A 23,968-nucleotide genomic window follows, 5' to 3' on the forward strand; every position below is an offset into this window, starting at 1 on the left:
AGCCCAGAGGCATTTGTTCCTGTGATTTTCTGACAAGGCCATCTTCCTTTTTTGAGAAAATAAATGGGAGAATAAATGTAGCTATTCTAAAACACCGTGACAATGTTAAAGCTTTTATAACCCATTTACCACAATGTATTAAAGATGAACTACGCAGAAATGTCTCCGCCACTTCCTGGTTGCTAAAATTCAACTAGTTCACCTATTTTCAGTTTATGTGACAAAACAAGCAAGTATAGTGTAACGAATCCTTGTACCATCTAAACTGCTGTGAAATATCTTTTCCATAATCCAAAATATTGTATTTTCAGATTTTTGAAGCTGGTGTACAAGACCGAAAGTAAAAGACGCAAAACCAAAATGTACACATTGGGAAGCATATAAATAGTGCAAAAAGAACAGATCTACTGCTTTATGTTTTCTTAATCATTTATTCCCTATTGCTTGCATGTGTACTGTAATATTTGCATTGTGTTTGTTTGTTTCTTCAGTATTGTTAGTGTCTTGGTTATTCAATACTTACATTCAAATGTTCCCATGAGAACACTGCAAAACTTGCTGACAATGTAAACATTATTCAATGGAGAGGGAAGCAAAGGCAAAAGATGTCTGTGATCCAGAGTGTGTTCTGTGATTCACATAAAGACAAACCAAGCATGAGAAGGCTGCTTCTTTCTCTCACACCCCTACTCTGTCCTACTGCTAGCTAACATGCTAATCCACACCTCATCAAATTGCTAATCTCTAACGAGGTCAAATGGCATCATTACAGATTACCAACACAGTTAACCCTTTCAGAACCTGTCCCTCACTCCCTGCACATGGAGTCCTCCCTGACAGAATGTTTCTCAACACATTCACTCAGGATTCTGTCAATGTGAGAGTCAAATCAAATCAAATTTGATTGGTTACATACACATATTTAGCAGATGTTATTGCGGGTGTAGCGAAACGCTTGTGTTGCTAGCTCAAAGTGCAGTAGTATTTAGCAATTCACAACAATACATGCATCTAAAAGTAAAAGAATGGAATTAAGATGTATATAAATATTAGGATGAGCAATGTCTGAGTGGCGTTGACTAAAATACAGCATATGCAGTGCCTTCAGAAAGTATTCAGACCCCTTGATTTTTTCTACATTTTGTTACATTACAGCCTTCTCCTAAAATGTATTAAATACTTATTTTCCCTCATCAATTTACACACAATAACCCATAATGACAAAGCAAAACAGGTTTTTAGAATTTTCTGCAAATGTATATATATTTTTTTGATCTATCAAATTTACATAAGTATTCAGACCCTTTACTCAGGATTCTGTTGAAGCACCGTTGGCGGCGATTACAGCATTGAGTATTCTTGGGTATGACACTACAAGCTTGCCACACCTATATTTTGCGGAGATTCTCACATTCTCCTCTGCAGATATTCTCAAGCTCAGTCAGGTTGGATGGGGAGCGTTGCTGCACAGCTATTTTCAGGTGTCTCCAGAGATGTTCGATCGGGTTCAAGTCCGGGCTCTGGCTGCTCCACTCAAGGAAATTCAGACTTGTCCTGAAGCCACTCCTGCGTCGTCTTGGCTGTGTGCTTAGGGTCGTTGTCCTGTTTGGAAGGTGAACCTTCACCCCAGTCTGAGGTCCTGAGCGCTCTGGAGCAGGTTTTCATCAAGGATCTCACCGTACATTGCTCCGTTCATCTTTGCTTTGATCCTGACTAGTCTCCCAGTCCCTGCCATTGAAAAACATCCCCACAGCATGATGCTGCCACCACCATGCTTCACTGTAGGGATGGTGCCAGGTTTCCTCCAGACGTGACGCTGGCATTTAGGCCAAAGAGTTCAATCTTTGATTCATCAGACCAGAGAATCTTGTTTCTCATGGTCTGAGAGTCTTTAGGTGCCTTTTGGCAAACTCCAAACGGGCTGTCAAATGCCTTTTACTGAGGATTGGCTTCCGCCTGGCCAATCTACCATAAAGACCTTCTAGAATTGCACTCTAGAGCTCTGTCAGAGTGACCATTGCTTTCTTGGTCATCTCCCTGACCAAGGCCCTTCTCCCCAGATTGCTCAGTTTGGCCCGGGCGGCCAGCTCAGGAAGAGTCTTGGTGGTGGCTTGGTTTTGCTCTGACATGCATTTTCAAATATGGGACCTTATATAGACAGGTGTGTGCATGTTCAATCAATTGAATTTACAACAGGTGTACTCCAATCAAGTTGTAGATCTCAAGGAGGATCAATGGAAACAGGATGCACTTGAGCTCAATTTCGAGTCTCATAGCAAAGGGTCTGAATACTGAAAACAAGGTATGTGTTTTTAAAATTTTAAATACATTTGTAAAATCTGATTTTGCTTTGTCATTATGGTGTATTCTGTGTAGATTGCTGAGGATCTTTTTTTATTTAATCAATTTTAGAATAAGGCTGTAACGCAACAAAATGTGGAAAAAGTCAAGGGGTCTAAATACTTTCCGAAGGGACTGTACAGATGAAATTAGTAAAACAGTATGTAAACATTATTAAAGTGACTAGCGTTCCATTTAAAGTGACCAGTGATTCCATGTACAGTTGAAGTCGGAAGTTTACATACACCTTAGCCAAATACATTTAAATTCATGTTTTTCACAATTCCTGCTGGAGGTCATTTTGCAGGGCGCTGGCAGTGCACCTCCTTGCACAAAGGTGGAGGTAGCGGTCCTGCTGCTGGGTTGTTGCCCTCCTACGGCCTCCTCCACGTCTCCTGATGTACTGGCCTGTCTCCTGGTAGCGCCTCCATGCTCTGGACACTACGCCGACAGACACAGCAAACCTTTTTGCCACAGCTCGCATTGACGTGCCATCCTGGATGAACTGCACTACCTGAGCCACTTGTGTGGGTTGTAGACTCCGTCTCATGCTACCACTAGAGTGAGAGCACCGCCAGCATTCAAAAGTGACCAAAACATCAGCCAGGAAGCATAGGAACTGAGAAGTGGTCTGTGGTCACCACCTGCAGAATCACTCCTGTTTTGGGGGTGTCTTGCTAATTGCTTATAATTTCCACCTTTTGTCTATTCCATTTGCACAACAGCATGTGAAATTTATTGTCAATCAGTGTTGCTTCCTAAGTGGACAGTTTGATTTCACAGAAGTGTGATTGACTTGGAGTTACATTGTGTTGTTTAAGTGTTCCCTTTATTTTTTTGAGCAGTGTAGATACTTTTGTACCTGTTTCCTCCAGCATCTTCACAAGGTCCTTTCTGGGATTGATTATTCTGGGATTGATTTGCACTTTCGCACCAAAGTACATTCATCTCTAGGAGACAGAATGTGTCTCCTTCCTGAGCGGTATGACGGCTGTGTGGTCCCATGGTGTTTATACTTGCGTACTATTGTTTGTAAAGATGAACGTGGTACCTTCAGGCATTTGGAAATTGCTCCCAAGGATGAACCAGAATTGTGGAGGTCTGCAATTTGTTTTCTGAGGTCTTGGCTGATTTCTTTCGATTTTCCCATGATGTCAAGCAACGAGGCACTGAGTTTGAAGGTAGGCCTTGACAGACATCCACAGGTACACCTCCAATTGACTCAAATGATGTCAATTAGCCTATCAGAAGCTTCTAAAGCCATGACATCCTTTTCTGGAATTTTCCAAGCTGTTTAAAAGGCACAGTCAACTTAGTGTGTCATCTTCCGACCCACTGGAATTGTGATACAGTGAATTATAAGTGAAATACTCTGTCTGTAAACAATTGTTGGAAAAATTACTTGTGTCATGCACAAAGTAGATGTCCTAACCGACTTGGTAAAACTATAGTTTGTTCCGACTTCAACTGTACATAGGGCAGCAGCCTATAAGGTGCAGGGCTGTAGCCGGCTATTGGTGGCAATTTAACAGTCTGACGGCCTTGAGATAAAAGCTGTTTTTCAGTCTCTCGGCCCCAGCTTGATGCACCTGTACTGACCTCACCTTCTGGATGATAGCGGGGTTAACAGGCCGTGGCTCGGGTAGTTGATGTCCTTGATGATCTTTTTGGCCTTCAGGTGCTGTAGGTGTCCTGGAGTGCAGGCAGTTTGCCCTCGGTGATGTGTTGAGCAGACCGCACCACCCTCTGGAGAGCCCTGCGGTTGTGAGCGGTGCAGTTGGTGTACCAGGCAGTGATACAGCCCAACAGGATGCTCTCAATTGTACATCGGTTTTAGGGGCCAAGACAAATTTCTTCTGTGTGGGTGGACAATTTCAGATTATAAGGGATGTGTATGCCGTAGAAGTTGAAGCTTTTCACCTACTCCACTGTGGTCCTGTCGATGTCAATAGGGGTGTACTCTCTCTGTTTTCTCCTGAAGTCCACGATCAGCTCCTTCGTTTTGTTGACGTTGAGGGAGAAGTTATTGACCTGGCACCACTCTGCCAGGGCCCTCACCACCTCCCTGTAGGCTGTCTCATCATTGTTGGTAATCAGGCCTACTACTGTTGTGTTGTCTGCAAACTTGATGATTGAGTTTGAGGCGTGCATGGCGACAGTCATTGGTGAACAGGGAGTACAGGGAGTGGGAGTGATACGAACAGGGAGTGATACGCACCCTTGTGGGTCTCCTGTGTTGAGAATCAGCATAGTTGAGGTGTTGTCTCCAGGACCCAGATGCACAGGGCGGGGTTCAGATCCAGGTCCCTGAGCTTAATGATGAGCATGGAGGGTACTATGGTGTTGAAGGTATAGCTATAGTCAACGAACAGCATTCTTACACAGGTATTCCTCTTCTCCAGATGGGATAGGGCAGTGTGCAGTGCAATGGCGATTGCATCATCTGTGGATCTATTGGGGAGGTATGCAAATTGAAGTGGGTCTAGGGTGTCAGGTAAGGTGGAGGTAATATGATAACAGAAGTGAGTGCTATGGGGTGATAGTCATTTATTTCAGTTTCAGTTGCTTTCTTGGGTACAGGAACAATGGTGGATATCTTAAAGCAAGTGGGGACAGCAGACTGGGATAGGGAGGTTGAATATGTCCATAAACACTCCAGCCAGCTGGTGTGCGCATGCTCTGCGGAAGCGGCTAGGGATACCGTCTGTGCCGGCAGCCTTGCGAGGGTTAACATGCTTAAACGTCTTACTCATGTTGGCCACAGAGAACGAGAGCCCACAGTCCTTGGGAGAGGACCACATCGGTGGCACTGTGTTATCCTCAAAGCGGGCGAAGGTGTTTAGCTTGTCCGGGAGCAAGACGTTGGTGTCCGCGACTTGGCTGGTTTTATCCTTTGTAATCAGTGATTGTCTGTAGACCCTGGCACATACAGTGGGGAGAACAAGTATTGGATACACTGCCGATTTTGCAGGTTTTCCTACTTACAAAGCATGTAGAGGTCTGTCATTTTTATCATAGGTACACTTCAACTGTGAAGTTGAAATATAAATATAAAATATTTGGAAGCGTTGGATAGCGTGCACGCCTCCTGAGTCGGACTAGAAGTCCACTCTGAATACTTCTCCGCCAGCGGCATCTTGGTGTAGCCTCCTGGATAAGTTAAATTGTCCTGGTGGGTGATTGAACAAAGGATCCAATTCGGGAAAGTCGCACAAAAAGGACTTGAGTTCCTGTATGTTATCACAATCACACCATGAGTAGTTAATCATGAAACATACACCGCTGCCTTTCTTCTTCCCGGAGAGTTCTTTATTCCTGTCTCTGCAATGTACTGAGAACCCAGCTGGCTGTATGGACGGGGACAGTATATCCAGAGAGAGCCATGACTCCGTGAAACAGAGTATGTTTCAGTCCCTGATGTGTCTCTGGAAAGAGATCCTAGCCCTGAGCTCGTCTACTTTATTGTTCAGGGACTGAACATTAGAGTAAAATATTCGGAAGCGTTGGATAGTGTGCACGCCTCCTGAGTCGGACTAGAAGTCCACTGAATACTTCTCCGCCAGTGGCGTCTTGGAGTAGCCTCCTGGATAAGTTAAATTGTCCTGGTGGGTGATTGAACAAAGGATCCAATTCGGGAAAGTCGTATTTCTGGTCGCTGGTGTGTTACCGCCACTCTGATATCCAAAAGTTATTTCAGGCTGTATGTAATAACACAAAAAACATCCTGGGCTAGTAAAGTAAAAAATAACACACAAAGGAACAAAATATTGCAAAGTTGCTTAGGAGCTAGAAGCAGAGCTCCCATGTTGGCGCCATTTTACAGTGTGTCTTATCCACTGCTGGAATCCACTGCTGGCCAGTCCAGGGTGTCTGAATTGGAGTCATGTGGGCAGGCTGGCTTTCAAACAGACAGGAGTGAGGCAACTAAATGACCAAAGCTACTAAATGACTATAGCTGCTAAATGGCCAACACTGCTAAATGACAAATCTGCTAAATGACCAAAACTTCTGAATTACCAAAACTGCTACACTAAATGACCAAAGTTTCACAGGCCACAGGTAACTTTTCAGGGGGCCCGGAGTCACGTGTGGGAGAAAGGTTGTGAGTGATAGAGTAGGAGAGGGGAGTTTATGAGAGCATGGAGAAGTATGTAAAAGACAGGGGGAGTGTACGAGAGGAATAATGTGTGAAATAGTGTATTCCATTGGGGGCCACACTGTAAAAAAAGAAAGGTTCTTAATTAAATGGTTCTTCCTCAGCTCTTGCTCAGTTTCATTGGATAACTTTTTCCTGAATAAATAAACTTGAGTTAAGTGTGGGGTTATTTTTGTGGCATCTATGGTTCTTCAGAATTCTAAACGTATTTTTTTTTTTTAATTTAAGCCTGCAGATGTGCCCCTTTCATACCACACAGCAAATTGGCCAGTGTTAATTAACTCGTGTTGATTTTTCAGTGTAACATTTCTAGTGTTGACTCAAGAGTTAAATTAACACTGTAAAGACAACACTCAGTGGTGTAAAATAACCCCAGTGTTGGTGTTAATAACCAGAGTGGAACCAAAACCCTGCCCATCATTATCATATTTTCCAGTATGCTCTATTGCGGGTTGATTTGTAGAATTGTTTGTTTCAATATTTATGTTTTTGCATGTACATTGATTAATTAAATATAAAATATAAATATAAATAACATACATTTTTCTAAAGCATTCCAATATGTTACTTGGACTTATATATTGCACCCGTTACTGGAATGGTTGTTCCAGTTAAGATACTTAAGGTATTCTCATATTTTAGTTTTCCGAATCCTGGCAGTCATTTTCTGAATGCAGTTTGCAGGTGAATACAAATTTAAAATGTTGGATATCCCCACTCTGGCTGCATTCTAATAGGAATTACACATCACTTTGAAAGCCAGCTTAATGTGACTTGTAAACTATGAGTTTCAGGCCACTGTATTAGGATAAAACTGGGCCCTCAAAAGAAGGCCTTATTAAATATGTATTGTATTAAAGGTCATGAACAGTCAAAATCATATTTTTTATGAAATTGAATAATATTTGGATGAAACCAGATCGAAGTATGATGACCAAAGTATGAAAAATGACTGTTGCTTCTACACTGATAAAGTTTGATCATAAAGTTACTGGTCCCCTCCCCCATGTCAAACACTTCAGGAGGTGGGATTATATAACAAAACATTTAATACACCAATGGTAACATGATATTTTCTTAACTAATTTAAATAAGTTCCGCCTTTTAACAAACATCGGAGAAGGCGTGTTTGCACAGGAGAGTGGTTGATATAGCTTGATAGTTACTCTACTGGTGCCAACATTTGACTGTAGGGTGTCAGCAAATATAATAAAAAATTTACACTATGGCAAAGATACTTATGTTGGCAAAGATACTTATGTTTCCCCTACCATCTGTGTCTGGTGTTAGCTAGTTACTGGCTAGCTAGGTCTTCAGCCAGCATGGAACAAAAGGGAACAGCATGGAACAAAATAATCGTTCAAAACTCTGACGTAGTTGTCATGTCAACACATCCGTCAGTGCTGCTGTGAATTGCATCACAAGAGACATGTCAAACAGGAGATGTATAACAAAATATATATATATATCATTGGTGCAATTTCAATGTTCGAATTGCTTTGTATATCACCAAATTCGCTTGAGTTTGTCACTGCAATGCTGCTCACTGCATCCAAGTTTGTTGACATAGGCATTTCAAAGACCTGTCAGTCAAGGCAAACTCATTAATATAAGCTCCCCGCCCACTCAGCTTGTCTTTTCAAACTTCTTGGTAGCTACACATGAGAGAAGACGTTATTTCTCACCAATTTCAAGCATTTCTATCTGCAAAAAAATATTACGGGGATATTTTAGTCACTCAAAAGGCTATTTTAAATGGGAATCCAAATGACTGTTCTGGACCTTTAAACAAATTGTATTTTATTGTCAATATATTCACTTAGAATCTCACTTGGTGAACACTACAGCACTGAAAACGAATGAATGCAACAACCATGTCTCTGTCACTAGCAAACACAGTCATGGGTTGGTACTAGTACTGTAGCTCTAAAATTCACCTGAAAGGAAATATGCAAATAAGGTCCTGGAGGGTCAAAATATTTCTGGTTTGGGATTTTTGTTCTTCAAAGAACCATCCCATTTATGGTTCTTCAGAGACTCTATAATGGTTCCCATATGGCATCGCTCTCAAGAACCTTATTTGGTTCCAACTTGCAGCTTTATTTTTAAGAGTGTAGAGATGAAGAAAGATGCACACCATGATTCACGAGTGCACTCTCATGAGACAATCCAGAACCAGCTCTCTGATTGCAGTTGCATGAGGAGAGCCCTTGTGTGTATTCTTTGGAAAACTTCAGTACGCTCCCACCTACCTACCTACCTACCTACTTACTTACTTACTTAACGCGATGGGACCACTATCAAAACTTCAGAGGAAGGCCTTGAAGCTAGCTTGTGGTTTCATTTCAAGAGCGAAGTGCTTTTATGTGACAATTTACAGTACACGTCGGGCTCTGAGATATTTTCCAAAAAAGGCCTATTGTATGCACCGCAGGAGCTCTATCATCAGAGAAGGAATATCTATTGATGAAGAAGTCTCTAAAAAATGTTATTGTGTAAACGCAGTTGGAAAAGAATGAAGTGAAAAGTGAACGAGGAATTGAATGATATCAAATTCAGGCAGTAGTAGTTAGGAGCTTTGGTAAGTGATGGAGACAGAGAATAAAGACCGATGCTCAACAAAACAAATTATATTCAATTCATCACTCTATGTTTATTTCTTCATGTGAATAGTCAATGGCCTTCTTCTGGAAATACATACACAGCAATAGTTGCCTTAGTGCTTCATGCCTTGTAGATTATAAAACAGATTACCATAAGAAATGCACACAGAGGATTAAAAATATCCAAGTAACGTGTGAGCCTGGATAGGTGAATGCCAACTCAGACAGTCTGGGAAGTGAAACGCAATTTAATGATGAACTCACCCTGAAAGAACCTTCAGTCTGTCAATCACTTGACCCACTGTACTGTATGGGAATTTGACTGCTAAAGCCCCGGCGCTAGCCCCATAATGAGATCTCTGATAATGATTGAATTATTCTGATGGTATTCAGCAGGCTAGCGCTTAGGGCGCAGACACCCCTCAACGATAAGCTATAGAGAGGAGACTAACCTACTGGGATGATTCTACAAGTACAATGTGACGAAGGAGGATGGACTATTCACTCAGGATCTAGCAGGTCCTCCTGATAATGGGTGTAGCTAGATTGGACTGCTTGGCATGCATTTGTTCTGTATCCATATGGGTCTGGACAAAACTAGGGCACTATATAGCAGGGGCGCAACTTTCACTGGGGATGGGGGAAACATGTCCCCAGTGAAAGAAATAGCATTTTTGTTTGCCCCAGTTTTATTATTGGCATGTGATACAAAAACAACGGGCAACGGTGTGCTTTAGGACCGTGCAGACGACTCTGAGCGGTCGGGTAGGCTGTTTGGAGGGTTTATCTGACAGGAAAAAATAATAACAAAATGAAAAATGAAAAAATGTGATGTCCCTCCCCACTTCTAAAAGTTACGCCCCTGCTATACAGGGAATAGGGTGGACAGGAATTTCACATCATGGACAGGACAACATTTACACCATTGTGCTTTGAATATCAAACCATGACAAATATCCATATATCCACAATACATTCACCTTCACTTAATGAAGGATGTCTGAGTCCATGATAGCAACATAGTCTTATATTCATGAGATCATATTCAAAGCTCAAAGAGCCCTCTGCATCCTCCGACAGTACTATATCTGCATTCTACCCAGTTATAGGGCAGTATCACTGAACAAGTAATTGGAAACTGGAATTGCTTTTCAAATTGTTTCAACTTTCATTGACTGACCTAATTAGCACCATGATTACATTTGTTGGAGAGATCACTATCTAAGTGTTGTGACTAATTCAGAGGACTATTTTAAACCCATGTCTCTAATTAGCGCCATTTGCATAATGGGTCTGCTTGATTACTTAATTATGTTGGTAATCTCTAACGATGCTATTGTCATGTGTCTTTGACAGTACAGCAAAATAATAACGATGGAGACAAATACACCCTGCGCTACTGTTTGCTTAACAGACAAAGCAATGCATTACATACAAATAATGGCTTTCTACTACCTTTCCTTGTGCAAGGTTTAATCCATGGACATATTGGATAGGATTTTTCAATCTCAGAGTGAGAGGGAAGCTGAATCAAAACAACAAAGGACCTGAAATTGCACTGAAGGATAGGAATGTGGAACACACACAGACACGCACAGACACACACACACACACAGACACACAGACACACACAGACAGACACAGACACACACACACACACACTAACACGGTTTAATGCAATTTTCTTAGATCCTCCTACACACTTAATAACTTCAGATGCCGGTATTGATGTCCAGGAGAGCGGCTTAGCGGACCACATTACCTGAGATCAAATGCTGATAATATTGTGTGTGTGTGTGTGTGTGTGTGTGAGACAGAGAGCACATAAGTCATTGGAGATGCTTGGAGGAGGATCATTTGATGATGTTCTCAATTATTTCTGGATGCAATATGCTAATGGTTTGTTATATATCTATTGCAATCAATGTGAACACTTGCATCCATTTCCCGTAATACCAGTGGATCATAGCCATATTCATCAACTGAGTCAATGTGTTTGTGGAGCAAAAATGGCGTATTGCTTTAAATACTCATTTGAACAGGGGAAATTAACAATTAAGGAGCAATATAGCTCCTGGCATCTAATAGAACAATAACCACTAAGCACCTTGGTTTCATCTGATGTCAAAAACAGAGAGAAAATCAATAGGGAGAATGGAGTCTTGTTTACACACGTCACCTGATGGACTGTGGCATACTGCAAGATGTCAACAAGCTATTGATATCCCAGAGAAAATTGCTGTGCTAAGCGAAGGGAAATTAAATCATAGGACAATTTTGTTCCACTTTAGAATGGTGATGTTTTGAACAGCCAGATGGTCGGGCTTTTTCATAGGTTTGAAAGGGAACCTACTATGCAGACGGAATGAAATGAGTGAGGCAACTGCTATGCTTAAACCCTCACCCACCCACACATGCACGCGCACACACGCTCCCACGCACGCACGCACTCACACATTATCACAGTCATAGCTCTACCCTTCACAGCCCCCAGCTGGCTCTCATTACCACTGAATGTGTACAGCACATCCATGTCTGACTTCCCTAGCTGCCTCCATATCCTTACCCCCATGACACTTCTCCACTCTTCCCCCATGGACACAGGGCTCTGGTCAAAAGTTATATTTGGAATAGGGTGCCATTTGGAACACATCCTCATTCCCTGTTAGCCCTGGCTTTCAGGGGCCCTTTAAGAGCATTGCGGAGGGTTCACAAACTGAATCAACCTCATGGACAGCTACTAATTCCAATCACCACAGTAGTCATAGCATACTACATCAGTCCAAACACCAGATTCAAGTGAGTCTACTTCCTGCACTCCCCTGAGGCTAATCATCATCAGGAACACAGTTCAAAACAACATCCTGTGGAGTAAAATCAACGATCACTACCCCAATAAACTTTCACTGGGCTAGAGTGAACCATTGGGAGAGGGCCGAGAAGGTTTGCTTCCTGGACGTGCTTAAAGACAAACACATCTCCCTTCTCTCTTTCTCTCCCATTGAATGAACCTCTGTTTTCCCGGTGGTAGACTCTGGAAATTGAGGTCATGATCCTCATAAGTGTGCAGAGATATCTTACTCAGTGAGCACCTCTATTTCAGAAATACTGTAAGTGCCGTATGTATCAAATATTTCAGAATAGGATTGCTGATCTAGGATCAGGTCTTCCCTGCCAATGTAACATTTTTCATTATGATCTAAAAGGCTAAAATGATCCTAAAACAGCACTCCTACTCTGAGACGCTTGATACATTTGCCCCCAGAAGGCAAAGTGCAAATCTCTTAGTATTGGAGTATCTTAGCTCTTGATTGCATTGTGCATGGTGAACGCTACAGAATAGAGATATAGTGGGACATGGTGACAGAGGGTGAACGTCTATGGGCACAGCTGTGTGACCAACCTTGAAGACATGGTGTGATTCTGTGGCACAGTGAGGTGTACAGAGATGACACGGTGTGACACCCCAATGGAAAACAGGCAGATTAACTAGAAAGGAAGAACCCTAACACTGTAACACACTGTCTCTATCTCTCACACTCCCGCCACTCCCTCTCAAACCAATACAGACAGGCAGTGAAACACACTAGATCTAGTGGAAAGTGTGAAATGAAAGAGCGGGGAGACGTTATGAAACCATGATAAACCCGGTCTAGTGAACAACCCTTGAATAGTAGTGGGTCTGACTAACAACAAACTCTTAGTCTTTGTCTCAAATGGCAGTCTATTCCCTAGTTTGTTTGACCAGTGTCCTGGTCAAAAGTAGTGCACTGAGTGTACAAAACATTAGGAACACTTCCTAATATTGAGTTGCACTCCCTTTTGCCTTCAGAACAGCCTCAATTCGTCAGGGCATGGACTCTACAAGGTGTCGAAAGCGTTCCACAGGGATGCTGGCCTATGTTGACTTCAATGCTTCCCACAGTTGTGTCAAGTTGGCTGGGTGTCCTTTGGGTGGTGGACCATTCTTGATACACACAAGAAACCTTTGAGTGTGAAAAACACAGCAGCGTTGCAGCTCTTGACACACTCAAACCGGTGCATCTGGCACCTACTACCATACTCTGAACAGAACCAGTCAGAACAGCTGAGTCCAACAGAACCAGTTAGACCAGCTGAGTCCAACAGAACCAGCCAACAGAAGCAGTCAGAACAGCTGAGTCCAACAGAACCAGTCAGAACAGCTGAGTCCAACAGAACTAGTCAGAACAGATGAGTCCAGTGGTAGAGCCAGCATGGAGCTGACCTAGATGGGGGAAAATCCTCCTTAAATCGGGTCCCAGGGGTCATCTGGGGAGCCAGGCAGGGCATTATCTGCTTCAGTGCTTCTCTGCAGCATCTGTCAGCCTTCACCACCTGCTCTGGAGGGCCACAGACCTCTCATCTGCCTCCTTGTTGGTTTGTTTGTTGTTCTTTCCCAGACTCTCTAAATATCACACAGTCACATAGCCATGTCCGATATGTGCTTGAGGAACATGGATCAAGTCCTTCGCTTTTACTATGCCTAGAATCATTGTATTTAGGTGGAACCCTTTGTAAAATACTGAGCTCTTTATAGTAGAAAATGCATTACTGAGTACTCTCTTACAACCAAATATCAAACGTACAATTTGTTGTGAAGACCCAGCTCTCAGCATCCAAAATTCAGCAGATTCCCCTAAACGTCACTTTAAATAAATGTGTCTAAAAGGGACATATTGGAATGAGCTCTATATGAACTCTCTCATATAACAACATCACAATAAAGAAATATTGAGATTTAAACTGTTTACTAAATCCTTCAATAAAGCCAACTATTTTAGGTAAGAGATTAAGTTAATGGTGTATTCCAATGGCCAGGCTCAGAGGGATTGAGACAGGCTCAAAAAAGGATGGAGATAGAGGTAGAGAAAGGCAGGAATAAATATATCCAAATAGAATGAAGGCAACACATCTGAAATAGAGATGAATGTGAGTGTGTTGAAGTCAAAGACACTTGAGATGTCACCATTATTTTAGCTTTGTGTACTCTGAGTCAGAAACCATCTTTGTCTCCATTAGGACACAGGAGTGAGACACGTGGATTGTCAACTTCAAATACAGACAGAACACACACACAGACAGGGAAGTCACTGTCAGCACCCAAACCAGACAGAGCGCACAGACATGTCATGAAGACACATTGTCATCATCAAAGCTTGTTACAGCAACGTAAATGGTGAGTTGTGTTGTGTGTGACTGTCAAAACCAGTTAGCGCGTTACTGTGTCACGAATGTTGTCATTATTCACTCCACATATTCCCAAAATATCACTAGCAACGGTGTGTGTGTGTGTACTGTATGTGTGTGTGCGTGTGTGTTTGCATTCGTGCGTACAGGCGTGTGTTTAAATTGTTTGTTTTGCCCAATCATTTCTCTAGCATTTTACGAACATAATACAATCCAGAGTGTGACAAGATGTATATGTTGAGACTGTTGAGCAGTCACTGTCTAGTTGTACACAAGCCCGAGGGTAAGTCTTTGACACATTAATTATGATTTTTCCCCCCTTCAAGCGAATATGATACATTGAGAAAAGTAAATACATTGGAAAAGCTTGTGCACCTGAAGCGAGACAAATCCTTCTCTAAAATGACATTCAGTCTGATCTTGGAAGGGATGCTACTGAAATAGGCTGTGAAATTGATTCCATGAAGTGAATCCCGATATAATCAGCTGCAAGGATAAAATAATGTGCACATCGATATACAATGAGAGAGCAATAGAAGCAAACACACTCACTCTCACCAGAAAATGTTATCTTTGTATTATTACAGTAGTCTGGTATATAGTAGTCTGGTATATTTGTTCTAATTAGAGATAAGTGTACAGTTATTATGTCTGGATGGTCCTTGGTGCAGAAATGTACTCCTGCAGAAATTGGAGTTGTCCGTGGTTCTGATAAAGGGTTATCATGCAATGCCCTAACGTTGAACTGTCCATGGTCTCGAAAAGAATGTCACAAAAGTGCTGCCCAAGGTCCTGAAATGGGCTTTATCCCTAAATCACTGTCCATGGTCCTGAAATAGTTTTCACAAAATCAGTGTCGATTGTCCTGAACTGTCAATGATTCAAAGTACCTTATCACGAAACCAGTCAATGGTCCTGAAATTCGCTTCATCGCTTAATCACTGTCTCTATGGTTATGAACAAGCCAAAGTTAGCACTTGGTGTGCAATCCATAGACATCATATAATTCAGTGTTTTATTTAATTTGGTGGTGCAAATTACCCTACATGCCCACATACCATAATTATATACATCCATGTAAGCAAAACTGCAGATTTCGTAATAAAATGCAAAGGTTGTCTTCATTGATATATCCTTTAAACAATATAAACTACGCTTTGGTCCTATTATTGCTCAAACAATTTCTATTTTGGTGCAAAATTGAAAAACGATGTAACTGGGAATCAAAATGGCATGCCCATACTCCAATATTTCACAATAATACCTTGCGATCTGTAGGGTACCCCTTTTCATCCCCCCAATGATCCAAATGTGGAACCCGTACCCTTACCGATATCCTGAGCAATTATGGTTTCTGAACATTCCAAGATGTTAAAGATACATACACAATACCAGGCAACTCATGTTTTTCTATATTTACAATTTATGTCAGCTATGCTGTCCTTTGGGAAATTCAACTACCGCACCATCCAATGATGGGGTTTATAAATTATCTGGGCTCCTGAAAGGACTGATCTCTATACTATATACATAACTTTTGGAAAGCTCATATTCTGAGCTAGCCATTAAAGTATGGTCCACAGATCTAATTGAATCTGAACAACCCTTTAACTGGAAGAGACTATGGTAAAAAATATGACCTTGTCATCCCGTAATCCGAAGCAAAATGTATACATTTCAAGTTTGTTCACAGACTGTATCTAACACCAAGGAAACGTTTTACGATGATATTGAACCCCAACTCGCAACTGTTTACTGTGTCCCCTAAATTAGGAAGGCACATTCCTTCACATGATGTGGGAGTGCCCTGCAGTTAAATGCTTCTGAACCAAAGTTACAAAATTCACAGTGCATAATTTAAATATTCAATGCTTTGCATATATTATGTTAATTAACGACGATAGCTCCTTGAATGAGGTGAGAAATGGTTTGGGGTTATGCATTTTTTAAATTGTTTTTTTGTACCTGTAACCCCCCCCCGATAGAAAATGTTAAATGACAAAAATGGATGGTCTCTTGCCAGTTGGGTTTCTGTTTAAGATTCAGGGAATCTGTGAGCAAAGGGAAATAACTTTGAATGATAAATATTTTCCAAGCAAGGACAGATAATGTGTGATATACTGTAAATGTATTGGCACACATAAAGGCAATTCACTAAGTGTACTGTACCCTATGATTTGTTGGGTATTTGGTGTGTATTCATCCCTGGTCCCATGCTGGTGGATATGGGAGAAATCAAACTATTTGAAATATGACACCAGTCATAACCCAATGATAATAGAGAAGAGAGTAAATTAGGTCTGACGGATGAAGAAGACTAAAACTCGCAGCAAATATGATCTCTCTTTCTACAAAACTCATTTAGGAATCATCCCAAGAGTGGATTTGGGGATACAGAATAGAAAGAAAGAAGGAAAGAAAGAAATTATGTGCAATGCCTAATTTGCCAGGCCCAAAATGAATGGAGCGTGACATGGTGCTTTCAGTTATTCTTTTCTTTCACACTCATACGCACACACACACTTACTCAGCAGGGGCAAGAGCGACATAAAAAAATAAAGAGACAGAGAGAGAGTTGATATTTCTGTCGGGTAGATATAGAGTAGGCCTATCATCAATATTGTGGGGCTCTACTCTGATCACATTCAAAAGAGAAGAGAAAGCTGCAGTGTGCTTTAGCTCCAGATAGATGGGGGTAAGTGAGGGGTCAACCTTATAAAGAGCCATGAAGACAGACAGATGAGACATACTGTCCTAAACAGAGAGGTCAAATCATGGGGGGATGATTCAGTCACTCCCCGTAATGCAGCACAAAATTGACTGCTGTTGTCCACAGTCGACAACAGCAATATCAAGACTGAATGACAACTTGCCTTTTTCAGTAGTGTCTATTCAGAAGCTCTTTTGCAATAGTATGTGGATAAACTTGCCCAGAAGTAAGCATTAAGCTATTGAGTTACCACCTTCAGCATACACAATCATTAAAAACAAAATATAAAACTAACATGGGAAGCTCTGGATAAGAGTGTCTTTCTAAATGAGTTTCCATAATCAATCACGATATTAACGAACTAATAAAATGTCATTTGTTCTAAAACCACTATTTCATCAGTAATCCTCACACACAATTGAGTCCCAATGTGTCACGAACGGCTCATTTAAGTGGAGAATTATAACTCAAATGGTTCCACATAATTGGCACTGAAAAGTCGTTCAGTCCGGTCCAATTCTTCAGATACGGGTTTAATTGTATAGAATATGATTACTAAGTGAGATATCCTTTCACTTATCAAATTAACAGCTAAGAAAAGGGGACCTCGAGGTACATAACGGTTAAAAAAAAAAGGGGAATGGGTAAGCTGTTTATCTCTTCAAAAGGAGAATGGAGCTAAGAAGAGGAACGCCTCATTGAGAGAAACATTTTTTTTTACTCATTTATAATCCAACCACTCATTAAGATATGAGTGGAGTGCAAAATATGGGAGTTTGTTTTCATAATAAGGAATTGTTTATTTATGGGAGATTGCCATACATAGACAATGGAGCCAGAGCCAATATAAGGTAAAAAATAGTGGCTGAGAATGAGCAATAAAAAATGAAGAAAAAAATATATTTGTCACATGCACTGAATACAACTTTACTGTGAAATGCTTACTTTCCCAACAATGCAGAGTAACAAAAGATCAGCAAAAAAAAGAAAGGAAATAGTAACACAATAAAATAACAATAACGAGACTATATACAAAGAGTATATCAGTACCGAGTCAATGTGCAGAGGTACGAGGTAGTTGAGGTAATATGTACATGTAGGTAGGGGTAACAGTGACTAGGCAATCAGGATAGATAATAAACAGAGTAGCAACAGAATATATGAAGAGTGTGAAAGTGTGTCTATGTGTGAGTGTGGTGTCAATATGCATGTGTGTGTGTGTGTGTGTGTGTGTGTGAGCATAAATATTGTGTGAGTGTGTTTGTGTGTCAGTGCAGTATGTGTGAGTGTGTGGGTGGAGTCCAGAGAGTGTGCATAGAGCCGGTGCAAGAATGTCACTGCAAAGAAAAAGGGGGTCAATGCAAAAAGTCTGGGTAGCCATTTGATTAACTGTTCAGCAGTCTTATGGCTTGGGGATAGAAGCTGTTCAGGAGCCTTTTAATCCCAGACTTGGCGCTCTGGTACCGCTTGCCGTGCGGAAGCAGAGAGAACAGTCTAGGACTTGGGTGGCTGGTGTCTTTGACAACAGGAGTGACAGAACAATCTGTGCGTCCCAAATGACACCCTATCCCCTATATAGTATATAGTGCACTATATAGGGCCCTATATGCCTTGGGTCAAAAGTGGTGCACACTTGATAAGGAATAGGGTCCCATTTAGGATGCACACACTCACTAATATCAAGCTCTAAAGCCCAAGGAGATGAAGCAAAGAATATTCAACAATCAAAATGAAGAACTACTGAATAATTGATAACTACATTGCAATGAAGGCCTTCATATACCACAGGCTAAACTCACAGGCCCTGCTTTCCCACCAAACCTTAGAATGTGATTTCATGACTTTTTAATTTGATTCTCTTCACCACGATGTGTAACTGGGAACTCAGGTAACAGAAGTGAAAATAGCTTCCTATCCCATATGCATGCCACCATCCTTGAAGCCCTGAGTTCCTTTTCATGGACTCAGCTATTGGTTACTTGTGGCCAATCCTCTAAGAGATCAGACAGTTCTGTTGAAAGACTCTTTGATTCCTGTACCACACACCCTGCAGCTTTGATGACATGGGGATCTGAGGAAGGAGCATTTTCATGGATACAGAATATACTGACAGAGTTAGAAGCCTTAACCTTTTCAATGGCTACATGGGATAAAACGACAACAATATTCTGAATACACCCCCAAAAACCCAACTGGCTGGGTTAAAAACAAATCAATTTGGGTTATTTAGTAACCCAGCGCTGGATAAATACAACACAACACACACTGGACTATTTTGACCCAGCCAGTTGGGTTGTGTGCAGTGTTCCTGAACAGTACACACAAACAAAACACACACACACACACACAATCATGGACACGCAAGTACAGTTGAAGGCACGCAAGTACAGTTGAAGTCGGAAGTTTACATACACTTAGGTTGGAGTCATTAAAACTAGTTTTTCAACCACTCCACAAATTTCTTGTTAACAAACTATAGTTTTGGCAAGTCGGTTAGGACATCTACTTTGTGCATGACACAAGTCATTTTTCCAACAATTGTTCACAGACAGATTATTTCACTGTATCACAACTCCAGTGGGTCAGAAGATTACATATACTAAATTGACTGTGCCTTTAAACAGCTTGGAAAATTCTAGAAAAGGATGCCATGGCTTTAGAAGCTTCTGATAGGCTAATTGACATCATTTGAGTCAATAGGAGGTGTACCTGTGGATGTCTTTCAAGGCCTACCTTCAAACCCAGTGCCTCTTTGCTTGACATCATGGGAAAATCAAAAGAAATCAGCCAAGACCTCAGAAAAAAAAATTGCAGACCTCCACAAGTCTGGTTCAGCCTTGGGAGTAATTTACAAACGCCTGAAGGTACCACGTTCATCTGTATAAAAAATAGTACGCAAGTATAAACACCATGGGTCCACACAGCCGTCATACCGCTCAGGATTGAGACGCGTTCTGTCTCCTAGAGATGAATGTACTTTAGTACAAAAAGTGCAAATCAATCCCAGAACAACAGCAAAGGATCTTGTGAAGATGCTAGAGAAAACAGGTACAAAAGTATCTATATCCACAGTAAAACGAGTCCTATATCGACATAACCTGAAAGGCTGCTCAGCAAGGACGAAGCTACTGCTCCAAAACGACCATAAAAAAAGCCAGACTATGGTTCGCAACCGCACATGGGGACAAAGATTGTACTTTTTGGAGAAATGTCCTCTGGTCTGATGAAACAAAAATAGAACTGTTAGGCCATAATGACCATCGTTATGTTTGGAGGAAGAAGGGGGATGGTTGCAAGCCGAAGAACACCATCCCAACCGTGAAGCACGGGGGTGGCAGCATCATGTTGTGGGGGTGCTTTGCTGCAGGAGGGACTGGTGCACTTCACAAAATAGATGGCATCATGAGGACAGAAAATTATGTGGATATATTGAAGCAACATCTCAAGACATCAGTCAGGAAGTTAAAAGCTTGGTCGCAAATGTGTCTTCCAAATGGACAATGACCCCAAGCATACTTCCACAGTTGTGGCAAAATGGCTTAAGGACAGCAAAGTCAAGGTATTGGAGTGTCCATCACAAAGCCCTGACCTCAATCCTATAGAACATTTGTGGGCAGAACCGAAAAAGTGTGTGCGAGCAAGGAGGCCTACAAACCTGACTCAGTTACACCAGCTGTCAGGAGGAATGGGACAAAATTCATCCAACTTATTGTGGGAAGCTTGTGGAAGGCTACCCGAAACGTTTGACCCAAGTTAAACAATTTAAAGACAATGTTACCAAATTCTAATTGAGTGTATGTAAACTTCTGACCCACTGGGAATGTGATGAAAGAAATAAAAGCTGAAATAAATCATTCTCTCAACTATTATTTTGACATTTCACATTCTTAAAATAAAGTGGTGATCCTAACTGACCTAAGACAAGGAATTTTGACTAAGATTAAATGTCAGGAATTGTGTAAGTTTAAATGTATTTGGCTAAGGTGTATGTAAACTTCCGACTTCAACTGTATGTCAACAGGACTTTCCTGTCAGAGGTATTATTCATGATGAGAGCCAAGGTATCTTCACATATGAGCTATCATATTTTTCAGTTTTCATTTATAGCGAGGCTGTGCGAGGCTGGCTGGGCCCAGATAACAGGGGAGCTGCCTAGAGGGCAGACACAACAACTGCAGGAAGTAATGCAGCCTCATCACAACGCCCAGCAGGAGACGTGTCAGAGGTATTTTTTATCAATATGGCAGAAATACCTTTCAACACCTACAGAGGGTACATACATCTTATTGATAGATTATGATACCTATACAGCATTTTGGAGTTGGCTGTTACTATGTAAACAGTAACCTATAGCTACTATTACTACAAATATGCCAAATCATAATCTAATTTAGACCAAATCACAATAACCACATAGCAACACCTCTCTACAGTGTACCTACACTACTGCAATCATAACAAAGAGATTGACTACAAGTGTGAACCACACAAACAGACCATGACTGGCGAGGGGAGGGGGTGAAGGGAATAAAGTCCATCCCTAATAGCCTTTAAAAGCTGTATCGAAATGGATTGCCTTCAACAGAAAGACCATGCACGGACGCATTGTTTAAGTACCACTAGTTCACAGGGTAGCCTATGCGCGTGCATTGTATTGCCAATTATTTTCTCACTCATTTCTTCATCTAATCCACAATGATGCACTCTGAAGGAAATGTGGATGTAATTGGCTCGAGCGCCGGTTTATTTTCCGCGGAGCTAAACTGTATCGGTGCAACAGCCTGGATAGCCTATAGGCTACGGTATGTCATATGGTGCATATTTAATAAAGTGAGCAATAGACTTTGGATCTGCTGTATTTATTATCGGGACCATGGTAGAATTTCAGAGAACCGTACTTACATTCTTACATCAGAAGTGTTATCCTCTACCATCTTCATGCGGCGACTTGGTGATTGTTGATCAGACGGAAACTCATTATACTGTACCAACCTGCATGTGGTTTTTATTCGTTTTCATTGAGTTGGCCTATTACCAAGTATTATTGTGCAAAACCTTCAGACAACCTTCAAATGCATCAGGCCTATACTGTAATAAACGCAATATTCCCTCACAAAATAATACATCAGCCACAGGTGCATATTTCTGGACCACCTTGCTTTTTATTGCAAATACACAGGCACTAAAGGTGTGACAACTAATCAACTCATTATATACCTGCAAAGGGAGAATGTCTGTTCATCCTCGTTGAAACACAAAACAAAAACGCATTGACCCAAGAATCAAAACACTCCTCGTCCACTCAGCACCATCTATGAAAAATGATACTTCCAAAAAATACTTGACACTGATATCTGCAAAAGTATAATAAATCGAAAAAATGAAAGAAACACAAAAAGAAACAAACCTGTGATCAGTGAGCTGCAAGAAAAGTTTCAAGTTAAAACGTCATCAGGTTTAAAAAGGATTCCTTTAAAGAAAAGAGGACCAAAATAAAAGCAAAGGCTTGGTCAGTGAGCACCGAGACACCAAAATCACAAAACTCGTATAAACAACACTGCAAAATACAAAGCAAAGCATAGCAACAGCAAAAGTCGACAGAAACAAAAAATAAAAATGTTTGAAAACCACCAGTAAAACTACATTAGAAAAATATTAGACTGACAACCCGCTTGGTTGAAAAACCAGTTTCATGATTTCACAAGACTGCAAGCACGAATCTCCAGTGCCCGATGCAAACCGTTACCCATCTCGGTACACATGATTCAGAATCACTGCATGCTAAAAACTTGAAGCCTGGATGGAAAAACGCTAAAAACCACCACTTCAAATATCATCTTAAACACCAGCAAAAGGAGGAAAAATAAAAAGAGTAATTAAAAAGACAAAAAATGCTTAGAAAAAGCCATTGGAAATGTACTCACCGAGCGGGAGTAAAATGTTGCAATAAAAATGTGATATGGCACAAAATACAGTATGGCCGTGCAAGCCCGAAATGATGTGCTTTTCTCTAGATCTCAGCCTCCGGTTCTGTCATGTGACTCAGAATCAGCCCGACATCCAGCAATGAGCGACTAGCGTAGAACAGCTGAAGCCGAATACTCTCCGAACGGCTCGCCGCTCTCCAAAAGTAAAAGAGGTAGTCCTTATCATTCTACAGTTATGACTGAGCTGGTTGTGTTTTTTCTTCTATATTTTTTTTCTTTTTAAAGATGCAGCGCTCACTCGATGTCAGAGCCTACGTAACGTCAAGGCTGTTCTTTTAACTTCTGGTTGCTTCCTTCACTATCTAGCAGTCATTTGGACGTGATTGTTGCTGTATCCCATCGATTTGTAATGCCAAGTAGGTCTACTGTATGATATTGGCTATTTTCGTTTGGTATAAGCCACTCTTGTTACAAGTGTACCAAGAGTGTCTTGTAGAGTTTGCACAGGTAAAGTAGCATACAGCAATGGTAATCAGACTAAGCATGCACTGAATGTGAACAGTAGACTTAACTCTTCAGTAACTGAAAATACAAGATGCGCTGTCCATGCACTGAAGGCTACCGTTAACATTACTCCTTTCAGTGCATGCTTGCTCAGCATTGCGCTGCAATTTAGCTGTGCACTCTAAATCAGTGTGGCCAATGAAAGCTGTTCGACCATGCTGGTTGAATGCCAATAGTGTGCATGACTATGGCGAGGAAAATCGTATTCACCCATTAGCGTGTTTTGATTGATGTTTTCTTGTCACATACCTCTCTAAAGGCTACAGTGTAAAGCACGTTATTTTGTTATTCGTGATCTGACATCTAACAACACACTGCTATCCCCAGGGTGGAATTCGACAGCATTCACTGTTGACTGTTGTGTACCTGCAACAGTCCATCAGATTCAGAACCAGCGCGTTTACCTAAATACACTACTGGGACATTTAATGTCATTCAATATGTCATTCCCAATGTGCTA

The 23,968-nt window shown here is 41.3% G+C and overlaps 1 protein-coding gene across 4 annotated transcripts in view; it reads right to left on the reverse strand.

Annotated features, from left to right (window-relative positions):
• The window catches only part of LOC129859326 (RNA-binding Raly-like protein), a 154,199-nt gene extending 131,005 nt beyond the window's left edge, over positions 1-23,194 (reverse strand). For 2 of the 4 annotated variants that reach the window (XM_055928959.1, XM_055928957.1), the window contains exon 1: positions 22,235-23,194. The gene's annotated coding sequence lies outside the window, so the exon portion shown is untranslated. The remainder of the gene's footprint in view (positions 1-22,234) is intronic. The other 2 variants (XM_055928958.1, XM_055928960.1) reach the window with 2 other exon arrangements.
• Positions 23,195-23,968: the final 774 nt, after the last annotated feature.

Source organism: Salvelinus fontinalis, chromosome 7 (assembly GCF_029448725.1).
Source record: "Salvelinus fontinalis isolate EN_2023a chromosome 7, ASM2944872v1, whole genome shotgun sequence".
Classification (NCBI taxonomy): Eukaryota; Metazoa; Chordata; class Actinopteri; order Salmoniformes; family Salmonidae; genus Salvelinus; species Salvelinus fontinalis.